The sequence below is a fragment of the Pinus tabuliformis genome, chromosome 7 (genome assembly GCF_031772625.1).
Source record: "Pinus tabuliformis cultivar Carrire ecotype Pingquan chromosome 7, CPIR1, whole genome shotgun sequence".
Classification (NCBI taxonomy): Eukaryota; Viridiplantae; Streptophyta; class Pinopsida; order Pinales; family Pinaceae; genus Pinus; species Pinus tabuliformis.
In genome coordinates, this window is record NC_142293.1 from 323,395,565 (window position 1) to 323,412,304 (window position 16,740).

The window sequence follows — 16,740 nt, forward strand, 5'->3', positions numbered from 1 at the left end:
CTTGAAAATTTCAAAGTGAAAAATATTTTCGATGACAGCAATCCCTATCCCACGCTATTGGGAATAGATTGGGCCACTGATATGAATGAAGTAATAAATCTGAAGAAGCGTAAAATGATTTTTGAGAAAAAGTCACTGCGCGTAGTGGTACCTTTAGACCCTGTGGAAGGATTGTGCTACACGGAGCTAGTGAGCGACGACGAAAGTGACTATGATCTAGACTGTATCTACAAGATAACTACTCAGGAATAGGATTGGGTGAATCCTACAGCGGATGGCAAGATTTCGTGGGAGCGCGAAAGCTCTTGCACATCAGATTTGGATGAGGAAATAAAACGATGGTAGAACCGGTTACATGAGGTAACCACACTCAATTTCAACATGATGGTAAGATCACTGCTTTGTGTGACAACAGAGGTAAGGGATTTGCCTATGTATGACGGTTTGACAGTGGTGGATGAATTCCTGAACAAATTTGAAAGAGAGGTGCCAGAACAGTAGCGTTTTGACGCTCTGAAATGGGCACTGTGCTCTACGCCCGCAAGATGGTGGGGTACGCATCAAAGAAGTTTTGAGAACTGGCACGACTGTAGAAGAATTATAGTTATACAGTTTGGAAAGCCTCAGCTACAGATGGAAGTCGGGTATGATGGACAAAACAGCCTGCGCACTCACCTCTCCATATGGGTACAGGCATATGGTACACAACCTGCACGAACGCACACCGTCCTCATTATAGGAAACAGGAACAACAAGCAAGAGCATGAAAGACGAGGGAATGAATGACAAAGTATGCTAAGATAGAGTGCGCGGAAGCTTATACGTGGGGAAGCCTTTGATAAGGTATGTGAAGTACTGAACATGGTCCACCATGTGAGACACACTGACTGGGACCTACGCGTACCAGCAGTTCTATGGGCTTATAGGACCATGTGCAAAACCTTGACTATGCGAGCACTTCTGAAGTTGAAGTGTGAAGTAGGGGCTGAAATCCCTATGGAGCATGCAAAGCCTAGTCCGCGCATATCAGAACCCGTAGATACGAGAATCTACGAAGCTCAGAATGAAGGAATCACGCAACCACAAGAAACATAACACATAAGACTTGAGGAAGAAATCCAACAGGGAAACCTTAGACTTCACAAACTTGAAAAAGACTGGGTACGGCTAAGGGATAAAAGCGCTTTGATGGATGCAGAGGTCAAGAAGCTGAAAAACGAAATAAAGGAAGCATTTCTCATCGAAAAATCGAGGATGGTAAGGCAAGGTCCATACGATCATACTAACAGGTTGGAGAACTATCGTTGTGAACTGGTTAGTCTACCGCCTTGGCTTGGACCGCATATCGCCAAATATAGTGACCAGGGTAGCGTGTTGCAAGTAGTAAAGTGTGTGATGCCGATCACAACAATGGAAGGTGTGGATTCATTACGAACCATGATGGAGGACGGGAGGGAGCCCCACATGGGTGGTACGACCACCTGACTAGCCACAGGAAGAATAGTTGAAAGCAAGCGCGGGACTATAAACTATTATATCCAGAAGCTATGCGATATTGGAGTTGCACGCAAAAGAAGAGCGTCATAGGGTCCTCGACCACGCACAGAGGGCTGCGCTGCTATGTAGATTGGCCGGAAAGTGACCGTTCATTTCACTATTCACGATGGGATGCTCGATTTGAGGCCAAATGCAACAGGCGGCAAGCATTTAAGACGCGATTTATGGGAAATATTTGGGAAAATCTTCCGCCAAGAAAGCATTAATGGCCCGAAATTGCGGGGAATGGTCAAACTCGAATTCAAAAGGTGCTATAAAACACAAAGGGCTGGCCAGCGAACAACACTTGGTCATTTGAGAATTGAGCACTTGAGCAAAGCACTAAGCATTGAGAGTCGAGCGATAATTGAGTCCCTAGGTTTGCAAGTGACAAAATACATCCTAGATATGATGAAAGCCACTGAGGATGGTTTAGGAATTGAAGAGGTAACCGTCAGCGAGGCTGCACAAACCCCAATGGTGGAGAATGTTTCAGAAGGTGCCAAGGTTGTGGTAGAAATCCCCAAATCACTACGAACGCCGAGGCCCAAGAAAGATAAACAAGCAATGGCCCTTATACGCGTGTCCTCGAGGAACCCACTACGCAGCAAGCTATCAATGGTAGAAAAAGGGAAAGTTTTCATGATTCGACACAGATGAGGAAGAAGAAGATTTGCATGTCCTGACCATCATAGCGGAAGAAGAAGAATGGAGGAGGATATTCAATCTATATGCTCTGCAACAAAACTACCCGCATATGTTCCTTCATGGAAAGAGAAGACCAAAGTGCCGAAGGACCCAAATGAAACCAAGAGTTCACTCCAGACTTCACTCCTCCTAGACAGCATAGTGTTTGAAGGCACGCACCTAGGCCGCGTGCCAACCATGAAGTTTGAAGATTCAGACCTCGTTAACCGGGAGAAGTTCCCTCACCTAGAGACTGGGAACCTCATGAAGCATAACACTGAGGGGGTGGTGACAATGTTAGAGCTGCAGAAGTGGTTGCACGGTGTGGAAAAGGCCAAGTTGCTGCACTTACTATGGATACCGCATTTCCACCGCGCACCCATCACCATTTTCATCATCAGGCAGCTACTATCCCTAGTGCATGATGGGTATCTATGGCTAGAGGAGCCTATTCCCATCACGGCAGACCTCATTCACTACATTTCTTAGCTCCCCTACAAAGGAAAGGACCCCGCAACCATAGTCGAAGGAAAGGGCAGTGATGTGGCCCTTGCAGAAGCCATGAAGACAAAATACAAGATAGAGAAGAAGAAGAAGGGCTACGCCATCTCCAGCATCAAAGACAAAGGGGCACACGTAGCAACCCAACCCCTGGCCGGAAAAATTATGAGGAAGTACCGCGCCGATGAGGTACCGGCACCGGCAGTCGCACTGGACAAGCAATGCACGGAGGGGGTTTAGTTCAACTAATCTGAATTCCTCTACGAGGAATTTTTGAAGAAATGTCGCGAAGCCTAGGAGCAGGGTAAAACCTTCCACTATGCATGGTTGTTGTTATCCATAATGCTCGTAGCAAGGGAACTTTTGAAGGACAGACAATTCCCCAGCATTAACAAAGAATTATCGAAGGCCGTGAAGTAGGCTTCATTCTTGGCCACAATGGACGCGAAACAAATATGCGGCACCAAAATCTTCTGATTTCTCATGGAGATGAGCATTTGGATGTGGATCAATCAGAGGACATGCATGTCGCCTACGATGTACAACAGTCTACAGATTTTTGCAGAATTCAAAGCCGACATGCATAATGTATACATCAGGGTGTGCAAGGATACAATGAAGCAGTGGAAAAAGCTCCCTTTTATAGCCACTGATGATGCCATCTTCATTGTCTTGGAGACATGGCCTCCAATATGGTGCACCCCAGATCTGGCAGAACTTGAGAAGGTGGCATCGCAAAAGAAGAAGGACGATGCCAAGTTGCGCATCACACAATTGGCCGGGAAAAAGTGGAAGGAAACAGCAGCAGCTAAGGAAAGCGCAACACGAGAAGTGACACAGAAATTCATAGAGCAGAAAAAGGCTGCAGAAGTAGCAGCAGCAGCACAGGTGGCAGAAGAAGCAACAGCAAAGGTGGATGAGGACCAAGAAACATCCTCATAGGGGTAGGAGGCAGAGGAAGCAGAAAAAGTAGGAGGGAGCAGTGACTCACGAACCGCGTCCATACAACTGAAGCGCTCACACACGGCAAAGAGAACAAGACCGAGGAAGAAGATCAAGGCCTCGAAGTTGACCATTGACCTTATTACCCTAACCGAGGGGGATCACCATGACATCGGCGAGACAGTGCGTGATGTCGCCAGTGAGTCTCTTCAGGATTTTATGCAGGAGCACTAGAATGTGTTGGGGGCCCTCACGGCACAGCTATAGGAGTTACAGGTGCATCCCCCTTAGGTGGGTACCCTATCCACCCACCTCGTAGCAGGATCCTTGGCAGCAGAGCACATGTTGCGCGCACGGATGGAAAAAAATACTGTTACCGGAAGGGGCCCTAGTAGCAACGAATGAGACCGACAGATTTGCAGTTAACATGATCGAAGGCCTTGGCCTTAATTTGGCTGCCCTTCTGTGAGATACACTGTATATGCTATAGGATGGAATAACGGTAGAGTTGTATGCTATGGAGAGCCGCGTGATCCAAGTTCTTAGTGAACAAAGGATCAACATGGAACAGCTCAGTCTTCATCGTGACGAATTGGTGTCACAGAACCAATAGATGGCACAAGTGGTAGATGACGCTTGCCAACGCGTCTCAGAGCTGGCCACACCAGTAGATCTACCAGTAGAGGTACGAGTTCACAGGTTGGCAACCGGAGTCGGCGAGGCTAGAGAAGAAACAACCAAGGTTTAGCTAGAGCTGAATCTTCATATCGTTGAGCTGCGGTTAAAGGCACAACCTTCCACACCCCCGGAGGTCTGAGAACGGCACGCTGGCACTATTGCTGCAGGATTGGAAGAAAATGGAGGTGCAATGCAAGGCTGTACCACTTTGTTGGAGCAAGCACTTGAGGTCCTCACAACTCTGTAGGAGGACCCCAACATCCAGCACCTGGAGATAGAGGCGCAAGAACTACAGCAGCAATACGATAGTGTCAGAGGAACTGCACAGACAATGGTCCTCACTCAGCAACTTGCAAGGATGCAGCAAGCCAAGGAACTGAAGGAACAGGTGGATGCGGCGCGACATAAGGAGGCAGTTCTCAAAGCGCATGTCCAGTCGTGGATCGATGAGGCTTTCACTATCACATCAAACATCGAAGGAAATCTAGCACAAATACAAGGGATGCACACATTAATGTAGAGAAGCACCCCAAACACGAAGGTCTCAGAACAAAGGATGCAAAAGATCCAGTAAGCAGCGGCTCAATGTGCTGTCGACATCAACGCAGTTCGAGGACAGTTGGAGGAACTCCGTGCCAAGATCACCGCACCAATAAAGTGACTCGAGGGTGAGTCACGATGTTTGTGTTGGGGGCCTATTAGGCATGGAATCCCCCCGAGGCATGTTTTGGGGCTCAATGCCCATGTTTTGACCGAATGATGTTGTAAAGCCTCGCGAATTGTGGGCGTGGAAGTATGCTAGAGTCATAGGGTTGTCCACCCTAGTTTGTAATGTAATGTCAGCCTACCCATGGTCCACGGACCATGGGATTGCATAAATAGAGTGAGGCTCTAAGTGTAAAATATAGTTAGGGAGAATGAAGTATCGGATAGAGAAGCAGAAGCACAGAGCAAGTTTCTAAGTGTGTCTTGGGTCGTAGAGTAGGAAAAGGCTCTGTAGCTGAGTGCACAGGGCGGAGTTGAGTCTGTAACCGAAGAAGAGAATAATAAAAGAAGTCTTATCCAAATTTTGTGTATCTGTTATTGAATTATTACATGTTTGATATCAATTGCAAATATAATGTTTATTTACTGTGTGCACTTGTATGAATGATTTATATTGCTAAGTATACTTTACACATGCAAGTAAGCTAAGTTAATCAATTAACATTGGAATACTAGTAAGGACTTGGGTAATAATAACGTTCTGCCCCCAAGTAGGGCTACGCGAAGGCAGCATCTCAAGCTGTGAGGTACGGGTGAGTACGCATAGCGACGTGCGCGCAGGGTCAAACGCGGACCACTTGAACTCATCAAACATCTCCAGGTTGTGGTAACCTAGTTCTAGCACCCTCCCATACTACTTCGGGTGAGACCTCAGTGTGCGCTCTGCAGACTGTTGCTGAAAGCGCCAGTAGTACCGGGATTTGTTTGGCTAAATCACCTCTAAACCTGGGTCAGGCCCTAACAAGCCAACACTCATCATGAGTAGACTTTGGAGATAATTGTTTGGGGAATATGAAGAGTTGTGGAGACACCTTCTATATGAGAAGGTTGTTATTGATGACATAATATGGATACTGTAATTGAAGATTGAAAAGGTTCCGTGAAGAAGACTTTGGAAGTCATGATTTTTCTATCAAATATATCTAGACAAACTACAACAGTGGGTTGGATCTCATAGGATTAGTGCCGGAAGGTTGGAGCCTCGAACAAACAAGGTAAGTGCCTTGAAGGATAGGATTGGAACCCTAGAGGATCAAAAACCTCAAGAATCGAGGTTGGTGCCTAAAGAGGAAGATATAGGATTGGAGTCCTTGGGGTCGGTGCCTGAAGAAGAAGATATAGGATTGGAGTCCTTGGGGTCGGTGCCTCAGAATTGACAAAATTGGTGCCTTGGAAATTCCAAGTAGGTGCTTGGCACATCCCAAGTTGGAGCCTGGGTGTCTTCATCTAGGGTTGGAGCCCTACCTATATTCTACTTGATTCATTGTAAAGATTATATTAATATAAGCATTTATTCCTATTTTTCATTTTTTGTTCTAAATATAAGTGATCTAACTGGAAAAAGTAACAATTGAAAAGAAATAATGATTCACCCCCCTCTCATTATTTCCAACATTGATAACCCTAATCACTTCATTTTGAAATTAAACCTCAATGATTTATTCTTCTTCGTCAGGTGCCTCTTCCTTATTGTGCTTGGCCATAAACAATACTCTTCCATTGAATTCTTCTTTGTTATCATTGTATTCTTCAAATGAGGAGCTATCTTCTTTAAAGAAGAAACTTTTCTTAAACTATTTCTTCTTTCCTTGCTTGTTGAACTTCCTGGGACTTTTATTTCCTTTCGTAACAACCTCATTTTTGTGACGATATTTGGCTATAAAATTCCCAACCTCACCATAACCAAAACATATTAATGGAAGTTTATGTTTAAATTTTCCCGTACCTGTTCTCATTTTGCGTAAGAAATAGGCAAACTCTTTATCTGAGAATTCTTATTCATCTTCTTCCTTTTCCTCATCCTTACAATTGCAAGTTTTTTCTTTCAAAGTTTTCTTGTCCTTACAATTCTTCTTGGATGTGGAAAATGATGTTTCTAAGTGAGATGTGCCATCCTCTTCTTCAATCCTCATTTCATACGCCATAAGAATTCCATGCAATTCATCTATGCTGATATTGGTCAAATTCGATCTATCTTCTAAGACATATACCTTAGGGTTAAATCTGCTGGCAAGGTTCTGAGGATCTTTCGAACAACAATTTTTGTTTCAACAAGTTCTCCCAAACCTTCCAATGTATTTTTTGTTTCATCAACACGCTAAAAGTATGCAGTGATATATTTATCTTCCCTCATTTTGAGTTGCTCAAATTTTTCCCTAAAAATTTGAAGTTTTGATTCTTTCACATTTGAGTCACCTACATGTATATTTTCAAGCTTGCCCCATACCTCTTTAGCAGTTTTTCAACTCAATACCTTAAGATAAACAGATTCAATAAGCCCACTGATAATAAGATCTTTATCCTTTGCATCATATACCATATTTTTCTTACATTGTTCATCCTGGGTCGGTGTGAACCCTTTGTCAATGATTTCCCATACTTCGTATCCTTGTGCCAGCAAATGAACCTAAATTATTCCACTCTATAGTACATAGTTATTTCCATTGAACAAAGGAACTCTATTCTTAGTATACTCTATGATCTCCTTCCAGTTTTTAGACTGCTATTGAAGGAACCAAGCTCTGCTACCAATTGCTGGAAAATACTGAGAGGGGGGGGGGGGGGGGGGGGGAGGTGAATCAGTATTCCTTCGCAATTAGAACTTTTAAATCCTTTCAAAGCATTAGTTAATCTTCAATTATTATTAATGTTTATTCAATAATAACAGTAAATAAAAGAACACAAGAGGCACAAAAAGTTTAGGTGGAAAACCCCCTTCGAGTAAAAAACCATTGAACGCTTTTCTAATAAATTCTTTAATCTTCAGCCCCAACTGAAATGAAAGCAACAAATTCCTAGAATTATATAAAAGCATTCTTCTCCAACTCCCACTGGAAGGATGCCCCAACCCCCTAGTTTCTTCAGTAATTAAATAAATGGATGCCCCAACACCCTAGACCAACCTACCACCCTAAAGTGTTCACAAGCTCCAACCTGTAGGTGACTTCATGCACCTGCCTAGCATCTCCCAGCCACCCTATAATGACTAAACTGAGACAAGAGTGTGGATTCCCTTACCAGGGATGATGATCGACGATACAATATGATTTACAATGATTTTGATCGAACACCCAATCACACCATGACCTGCAACCCAACCATGACATCATCCCAACAGAGACTCCTATACCTCCCAACAATGCCTTTTCAACTCTAGGCAGATTGATTCTTTTACACTAATGACTCTTCCAATGATGACACTATTACAAATAACTCTTTTACAACTTTACAATAATGACTCTTGGCCTTGACACTTCTTCACAATATGCAGATGGTTGTCATGTCTTCAAAGGATCTCCCGTTGACTCTTGGCCTTGATACTTCTTCACAATATGCAAATGGTTGTCATGTCTTCAAAGGATGTCCCGCTGCAATGCCTCCTTTGGTTTGATAATTCAGCTCTTGAATTCTCACTTTGATGTTGTTGTTGAATCTTCTTCTACCTAAAATGTTCTTTTCACTTTTTTTGTTGACTTGTTGCAGCAATAGACAAAGACTCCCACCCTTGATATAGGCATGGACTCTATGCAAGACTATATCCAAAACTGACCTAAAGATATATACAATACAAACTGATGAAAAACCCTAGACTTGTGATGAACCAAGTTCTAAGTACAACAACAAAGACCATTTTATCAACTATGACAAGACAAGTAACATGAACTTACAACATCATATATATTTAGCAGACTTGGTGTAGCATCAAATGTGTAGTATCAAGAATATGACATCCGAAATGTGGTATAAAAACTAACTGTTACATATACAAACATAGAGATATAACCGAGACCTTGTATATACTTATGTTGTCCTAAAAAATATATGTCAGATATGATACTCAAAATTCAAATGTAAACACTTAATCATACATACCTTGTTGTAGGAGACTTACCCTTGATTGTTGATGTGTGGTCCTTACTGCAGTGATCCTTGAATGCATGATTTTTCTTGCCTTCTAGGATCTCGATATTGAATCTATTGTATATATGTAATTTTGGATATCGAAGGTCTAAGCTTTCATTCTGTGGTAGCCCACTGAATCCTCTTTCCAATCCCACAGTTCTGATCAAGACAAGATTCTTCAAGAAATAGTTATGCCCAATCTCCCACGATGACATGATTATAGACTAGTTCAATAGAGAAAACTTGTACGAAGTGCCACGTGTCACTGTTGCGACCTTAGGTCCTGAAAATGCTACTCAAAAACTAAATTCCATCCTATTTCTATGACTATTTACAAAATTTTAATCCAATTCTCAAAGAGAAAGTTATGATGTTTTTCCCAACATCACTTGTTTGACATGGAAATTAGTAACCTCAAAAAACCGTAACTGCCTCAAATCATATCTCCAAAACTATAGCCAACCCAGATCGTAAATTCAGTCACGAGGTTCATCAAGATTCCGGCTCAAATGGGTTTTAATTTCAGCTTCTAAAGCTTCATAGAAAAAAGGATATAGCGAAAATTCCACGATGATTTATTTTAAGCCACAAAACCCCTACAAGAGGAGGATATGAGGGTCATTATTTATATGAATGTCTTGGGTTGAGAGGGTCGTCAACAAGTGAACATTGGAGGGATTTTAGGAGCAAAAAAATGTTATTAATTATTGACAATTAATGACCACAACCAATTATGAGTGTCATTCCACAACCCCATACAGTTTAGCCCACTAACTGGGGTTACAAACTTCGAACACAAATAACTCTCAAATTGTGAAGAACTAGGAGTCATACCATATATCAATGGAAATATCTCAATGAGTAGAATCAATCAAGAAGATATTTGATGCAAAATAATATGAGTTGTCAAGTCAAAATTCCCTTGCAATATCGGCGTAGCCCCTAGTGCTGCTTGGGTTGACATCAATGATAACCATCAATCCACAATCTCCCCTTTTGGCATTGATGGAAACACAAGTACTCCCCCTGTGATCATGACACCTCTTCCTACTGCCTTCTCTCCCCCTTGTGATCATGACACCTCTTCCTACTTCCTTCTCTTCCCCTTTGTCATCAATGGAAAAGGGTAACTCCCCTTGAAAAACAGCCATCTTGTGTACATGTACACACCTCCACTCCCCCTTTCTACTTGAGTAGATAAGAGAAAGAGTCTAATGAAAACTTGGGAGAATCCCAAGATTTTGGCGAAGATACTCAAACGCTTCACGAGGTAATGATTTTTAAATATGTCAACAATTTGTTCCTTTGTGCCAACATATTCAAGCTTGATATTCTTTTTGGCGACCTTCTCTCTATCGAAATGCTATTTAATCTAAATGTGCTTCATTTTGGAATGCATCACAGGATTCTTGGAGATATTGATGGCACTGGTGTTATCGCAAAAGATGGTAATATGTTCATCAAATTTGACTTCAAGATCTTGCAAATTTTGCTTCATCCAGAGAACTTGTGTACAACAAGTTGCTGCAGCAATATATTATGCTTTTGTTGTGGATAATGAGATCGAAGACTGCTTTTTACTTAACCACGAAACAAGACAACCACCTAGATAGAATTTTTCTCCACCGGTACTCTTATGATCATCAACACTTCCTGCCCAATTTTCATCTATATAAGCATGGGTAACCACATCATTTCCTTTGGGATATTATAGACCATATTCCACTGTGCATTTAATATATTCAAGAATTCTTTTGATGGCAATAATATGAGATTCTTTTGGTGTTGTTTGGAATCTTGCTACTTGTCCAACTGCCTGCATCACATCTGGTAGGGAGACTGCCACATATATGAGACTACCAATAATGGATCTATACAACCTTTGGTCCACATCCATTGACGAATCTTCTTGTAACTTGTTACCATGGGGGTAAGGATAGGCTTGCAATCTTCCATCTTGAATTTATTGAGCATTTCCTTGATGTACTTGATTTGATATATGAATATTCCTTTATCTTGCTAAGATATATCGATAATTGTTAGATTTTTTTTATCCACTTTCACAAAGATATTTCTTGTTATCTCTTCCTTTCTTGGATCTATAATACGTCAACTATTATTCTCCCCCTAAACATGTAATCAAACTACCATATTGTTCAAACTACCTGTCTATCAATTGTAGAATTGTGTCATATATTGTTGCATATACTCCTCATCTTCAAATTTCTAGGAGTCGATAAGCTGAATTATTAAAAATAATGTGTCATTTAACTGTTTTTCTTGACTCGAGTCATTAACCGAAGCAGTTGTTGATTCCTCACAATCTTTTATGAATCATGAAAGCATAGCTGTTGGGACCTTATTTCTTTCTTGCTTTTCTTGGTCATCTTGTACTTGTTCATCCTGTACATATTTTCCTTTCCAAACCTTATTATTCTCATCATCAAGATTTTCATTCATGGTTGATTCCATATTTTACCTGCAGTTATGAGCTATGTGTCCATAGTTACGAAATTTGTAACATTCGATGTTATTCATATAAGATTTTGTTTGTTGTTTATCTCGTGATCCTCCAAATATGCTTCTAGATTTTTGCTGATAATAGTTGTACCTGCCTGGAACTTCAGAATCCATAGTCATATGTCCAAAATTGTTACAATTGTAACATTCGACATCATCTCTCAAATGATCAAATTATTTGATATGATGTTGAGTTCTAGAATATCCATTTTTGAGAGATCTCCTGGAATTATATTCATTCCAAACATACTTGCGACATTTTGAAGCTCTATTTCCAAACCTTCCACATGAATAACAATAACCATAAGATATAGGTTGATACTTGGGAGGCAATCTTCTTCGAGGAATTGTCTTCCAAGGTTCTTCCTGTGAGCCTTGATCTCTCGATCTAGCTGGGAGATCTACCTGCTTGGTAGATTTTACATATCCATCTTCTTTAGTAGTCATAGAAGGACTTGACTCTTTTTCAATTTTTTTCTTTGTAACAAAGACCAGTCTTGTCATTGCATGATCACTGGTTACTAATGAGTTCATCCATATTCTTTGAATTGTTGGCATAGTTTTGAAGAGTTTTTCTTTTTTTACTTCCTTTTGTAAGAAACAATTTTAGATTCCAATGCTTCTCTTTCCTTGTTTTTTTTCCTTTAATTCTTTCATGATCAATTCTTCAATTCGTTTGTATTCTTCAACCTTGATTTTAAGATTTAGGACATGTCCCCTTTCTGTCTTTAATTCTTCTTCAAGAGTGTTGACATTCTTCTTCTCAGCCTTGAGCTCTTTTATTGTTAATCTAGGTTGTTATTGATGTCAATATGGCAGTGGTCGAGATGGAAAATATTCTTGAAGATGCTAGAGGATGACTATAACTCTTTCTAAATCATGTATAAGACAAGAAGTGTCAATCATGCCCCTGATGATCTAGAAGCCCTTGATGACCTTGATGACATATGTTGACCACACTTGATGAAGGACTAGATGATGTCCTTACCTCTGATGGTATTGATGATGGTGTGAAGCCATAACCTTAAATGTCCTTACCTCCAGTGATCATGATGATGGAAGACTATATGATGACATGGATTCTCTACATGTTGACACTATGATCCTATGATTTATGACTATGATCCAATGATGAAACAATCGAGAAGCCATGTTGTCCCAAATTTCTTATGCACAAATTTTAAGGACAGTCACAAAGAAAATAATTTTTACCACCTTACAGGAATCCTTCCAAAATGATTCCTATACCATCTTATAGAATATAATTTTTCATTTCCAATTATCCCTTACTTTCATCAAAACTCCCAATAGTTTGTGAGATAATGAATTTTTAAGTTAAGGAAATTAACCCTGACATTGAGCCGACCTATGCACAAGAACATAAGTCGGCCTCCAAACAGGGACGTGTCTTTTTGGTTGTCATTACAAAGAAACCTATTTATATAGTCCAAGATTCATTTCCTAATCCATTAGTTTTGGTGATCAATTTTCATAAGAAGAACAGAAGCAAGAAAGGAGGCCGAAGAGGACATAAGTTCATTGTTTGGGCTAGATTTCAACGTTGAACAAGGAAAATCAACCTAAAGAACTCAGACCTGAAGTTTGTAGACCTACAGGAGGCAAAGATCACATATTTAGGAGAGGGTTTCTCTGTGTTTGGTGTGGATTCCAAGAGCATCCTAGCTGCAAGTCTAAGGTAACCTACAAGGAGTATAAAGAACTTGTTTTGAACATAATTGAGTATGGATACCTTGTAGATCTAGGCCACTAGTTATAGAGACAAATTGTAGACCTGTGATCAACAATAGCTCATGGATCTATGACATTTCCAAACCTATGGAAATCTCAAAGTTTCAGCCTCCAATAACATATTTTCGTGACACATTGGAACAATCATATTTGAAATTTTTCCATGAGATTTTGAGTAATCACCTCTGTGGTATTTTTGTGGGATAGCCTACCTTAGGTGAAGGAGCAGTCTTCAGGTTAGTTGAGAATTGCAGATCTCAGATTGCAGGAGTAGCAGATCTCGACAACTTATAGACCTTGATCACAGATTAGCAACAATCCTTGTTGCAGACCCTGAAGACTTGTACAACAGCTTATACGCATCATTTAAGTACCTTTTTGAAGGATCAACCAAATAACTCAGAACTGTGGTGTCACTCAAACCTGCAGAAAATTGAGGCTCATTTATCTGTGGTCAATTATTTAAACTAGATCTGTAAGCTTGTGTATAGAAGCTCGAAGGATTTTTTAAGAGGTGGTTGTACTCTAGCCCAGACCTGTGGACATTCAATTGCATAGTCACTCAAGCTAGTGGGCAGTGAAGAGGCTAAATGAAATGTGAAGGCTTGGGCATGTGAGAAGTCCCTTTTTCGAGGCTTGATGGGACTATTGAAGCCATCATAGTTGAAGCTTTGTAAAGACATCCTTGGAGAAACCTATTGAAGACAGTTTGAACATTGGGCTTTCCTTGACACATCACCAAAAACATAGTTGAAGGATACTTGAAGATATTTGGAAGACTTGTAGAAGTTGATCTTGATATCAATGGAGACCATGATGTGTTGAATTCATGATGAGGTGACTTTGGAGATCATTTTTTGGGGAACATGAAGAGTTATGGAGACACCTTCTATATGACAAGGTTATCATTGATGACATAATATGGATACTATAATTGAAGATTGATAAGGATCCATGAAGAAGACTTTGGGAGTCGTGATTTTTCTATCAAACATATCTAGACAAATTATAACAGTGGGTTGGATCCCAGAGGGTTGGTGCCTGGAAGGTTGGAGCCTCAAACAAACGAGGAAGGTACCTTGAAGGATAGTATTGGAGCCCTAGACGATTAGAGTCCTCAAGAATCCAAGTCAGTGACTGAAGAAGAAGATATAGGATTGGAGTCCTTGGCGTCGGTGCCTTGGAAAGTCCAAGTAGTTGCTTGGAAGATCCTAGGTTGGAGCCTGGGTGTCTTCCTCTAGAGTTGGATCCCTACCTATATTGTACTTGATTCATTGTAAAGATTATATTAATAAAATCATTTATTCATATTGTTCATTTTGTGTTCTAAATATAAGTGATCTAACTCGTAAAAGTAACACTTGAAAAGAAATACTCATTCACCCCCCTATCAGTATTTCCAACAATTGGTATCAAAGCCAGTACCTTCACTCAAAGCCTAACAACTTGAAGGTTGATCATTAGAACATAAATGGCGAAGCCAAGGAAGAAAGTTTTCAATCCTCCTAAAGATGTGTCTCCCTCAACCACCAAAACTGGAGTTAATCAATTTGTGAAGGCTCCATTGTTCAATGGAAACTTTGATATACGGGAGGCAAGAATGAGGAATTTCTTAAAGACTCAAGGCATTGAAGTCTAGAAATAGTTGATTGTTGATAGCATGATGGAAGGGGAATCCAAGGAACATAATACAAGATCAACGAAAGCAATCTTGAATGGGCTACCTAATTCTATGAAGACCAATTTTGAAAAATGTTCGTCGGCAAAAGGCATATGGGATAAACTTCATGATCTTCACTCAAAAGGAGCATTGACAATGATCTCTAGTCAAGAAAATGATGGAAACCAAGAAAAAAATCCAGAGCCCATCAAGGAAGCTGAACATAAGAGTGATAACAACAAGGCTAAAGAAGACGTAGAAGATGAAGAGAATGAAGAATATTTTTAAGAAGGTCTCCTCACTAAACTTATGGCTACCATAGAAGAGATTAACAATTTGAAAAACAAAAATGAGGAACTTAAGAAGAAAGTGCAAGTTGTTGACTAGGACAAGACAAGGAAGGAATTTGACCTTGTCAAGCTTCAAGTACAAGAAAGAGATGAGGAGCTCACTAAGATTAAGGAATAATTTCATAAAAACAAGAGAAAGCATCATAAAGAAGTTAGATCCATGACAAATCAATTGGACAAGGAAAAGAAACGAGAAGATACCTTGTCAAGCCATCTTGAAAAAAGGCACAAGAGCTTGAACAAACTTGAAGCAAAGATTGGTCAATACAAGGAAGAGGTCTCCTCCCTTAGATCACAACCAGAAGAAGCAAGGAAACAAGCACAGGAAGCTGAGAAGGAAATGGAAGCATTGACATTCATAGAAGGACAAGTTGATAAAATAGAAAAGGAGAGAAACACCATGACATGCAAACTAGAAGAGAAGGATGATGACATCATCAAGTTAAGAGAAAAAATCATCTCACTTAAGGCCCAATCATGTGAAGAAACCAAGATAAAGGAAGAAATGGAGATCATACTGTCAAGGAAGGATGAAGGACGCAAGAAAATGAAGGAATAAATTGTCTTTCTTAAAGATTAAGTTGATTTACTGAATAATAACTTGATGAGTTCTCAAACCCTAGATGACATCCTAAGTCATCAAAGGTCTCCCCTTAATAAATCAGGCCTTGGCTACACAGGTAAATCCTCATGAAAGAAGGAAAATGCTTCAAAAAACAAAGATGTGAGGAATCTAGGAAGAAATGTTGATGCTCCCAGCAAAGGCAAGAGTTAATTTGACATTGGAAGAAATCCTACTCCAAGAAGAAATCCAGATGGTGTCAAGGATGCAAGAAGCAATGATTATCATCAAAGGATCCCAAGGCAAAAATACTTCAGAAGTACATCAAGGAAACCCTCTTCTCCCAGATACCAAAGTATACTTCTAGGTTATTGTTATTCTTGTACAAACTTTGGGCACATGGCAAGAGATTGTAGGGCATATCACAAGGATAATTATAATGGTCCTCGTTAATCTCCGAGAAGCAATTTTGCAAGAAGTCATGAATTCCTATTCATGAGAAAAATAGAGTGCTTCAAGTGTCATAACATTCGACATATGGCACGTGATTGGAACTTAACTTGGCCCCCTGCACAAGCTAGAACCGTGCCAGAGAAGAAAGTTACACAAGTATGGAGAAAGAAGCAAATTGAATCCAGAAGTCTCTAAGTTGAACACTCCGGCCAAAAACACATGTTGTTGACCTGATGAAGTTATCCTTGATATTCCAAGTATTTGATGGGGATACTCTACGACCATGCATATAGTTAGGGGGAGCTTATGATGATTAAGAATTCTTGCAGAAGCTATCTATGAATGGGCTCTATGAAATCCTTCATGAGCCACATGGACAATGATTTGTTGATAGATCATCTCTTGGGAGTAGCTCCATTAAAGAAAATGATCTC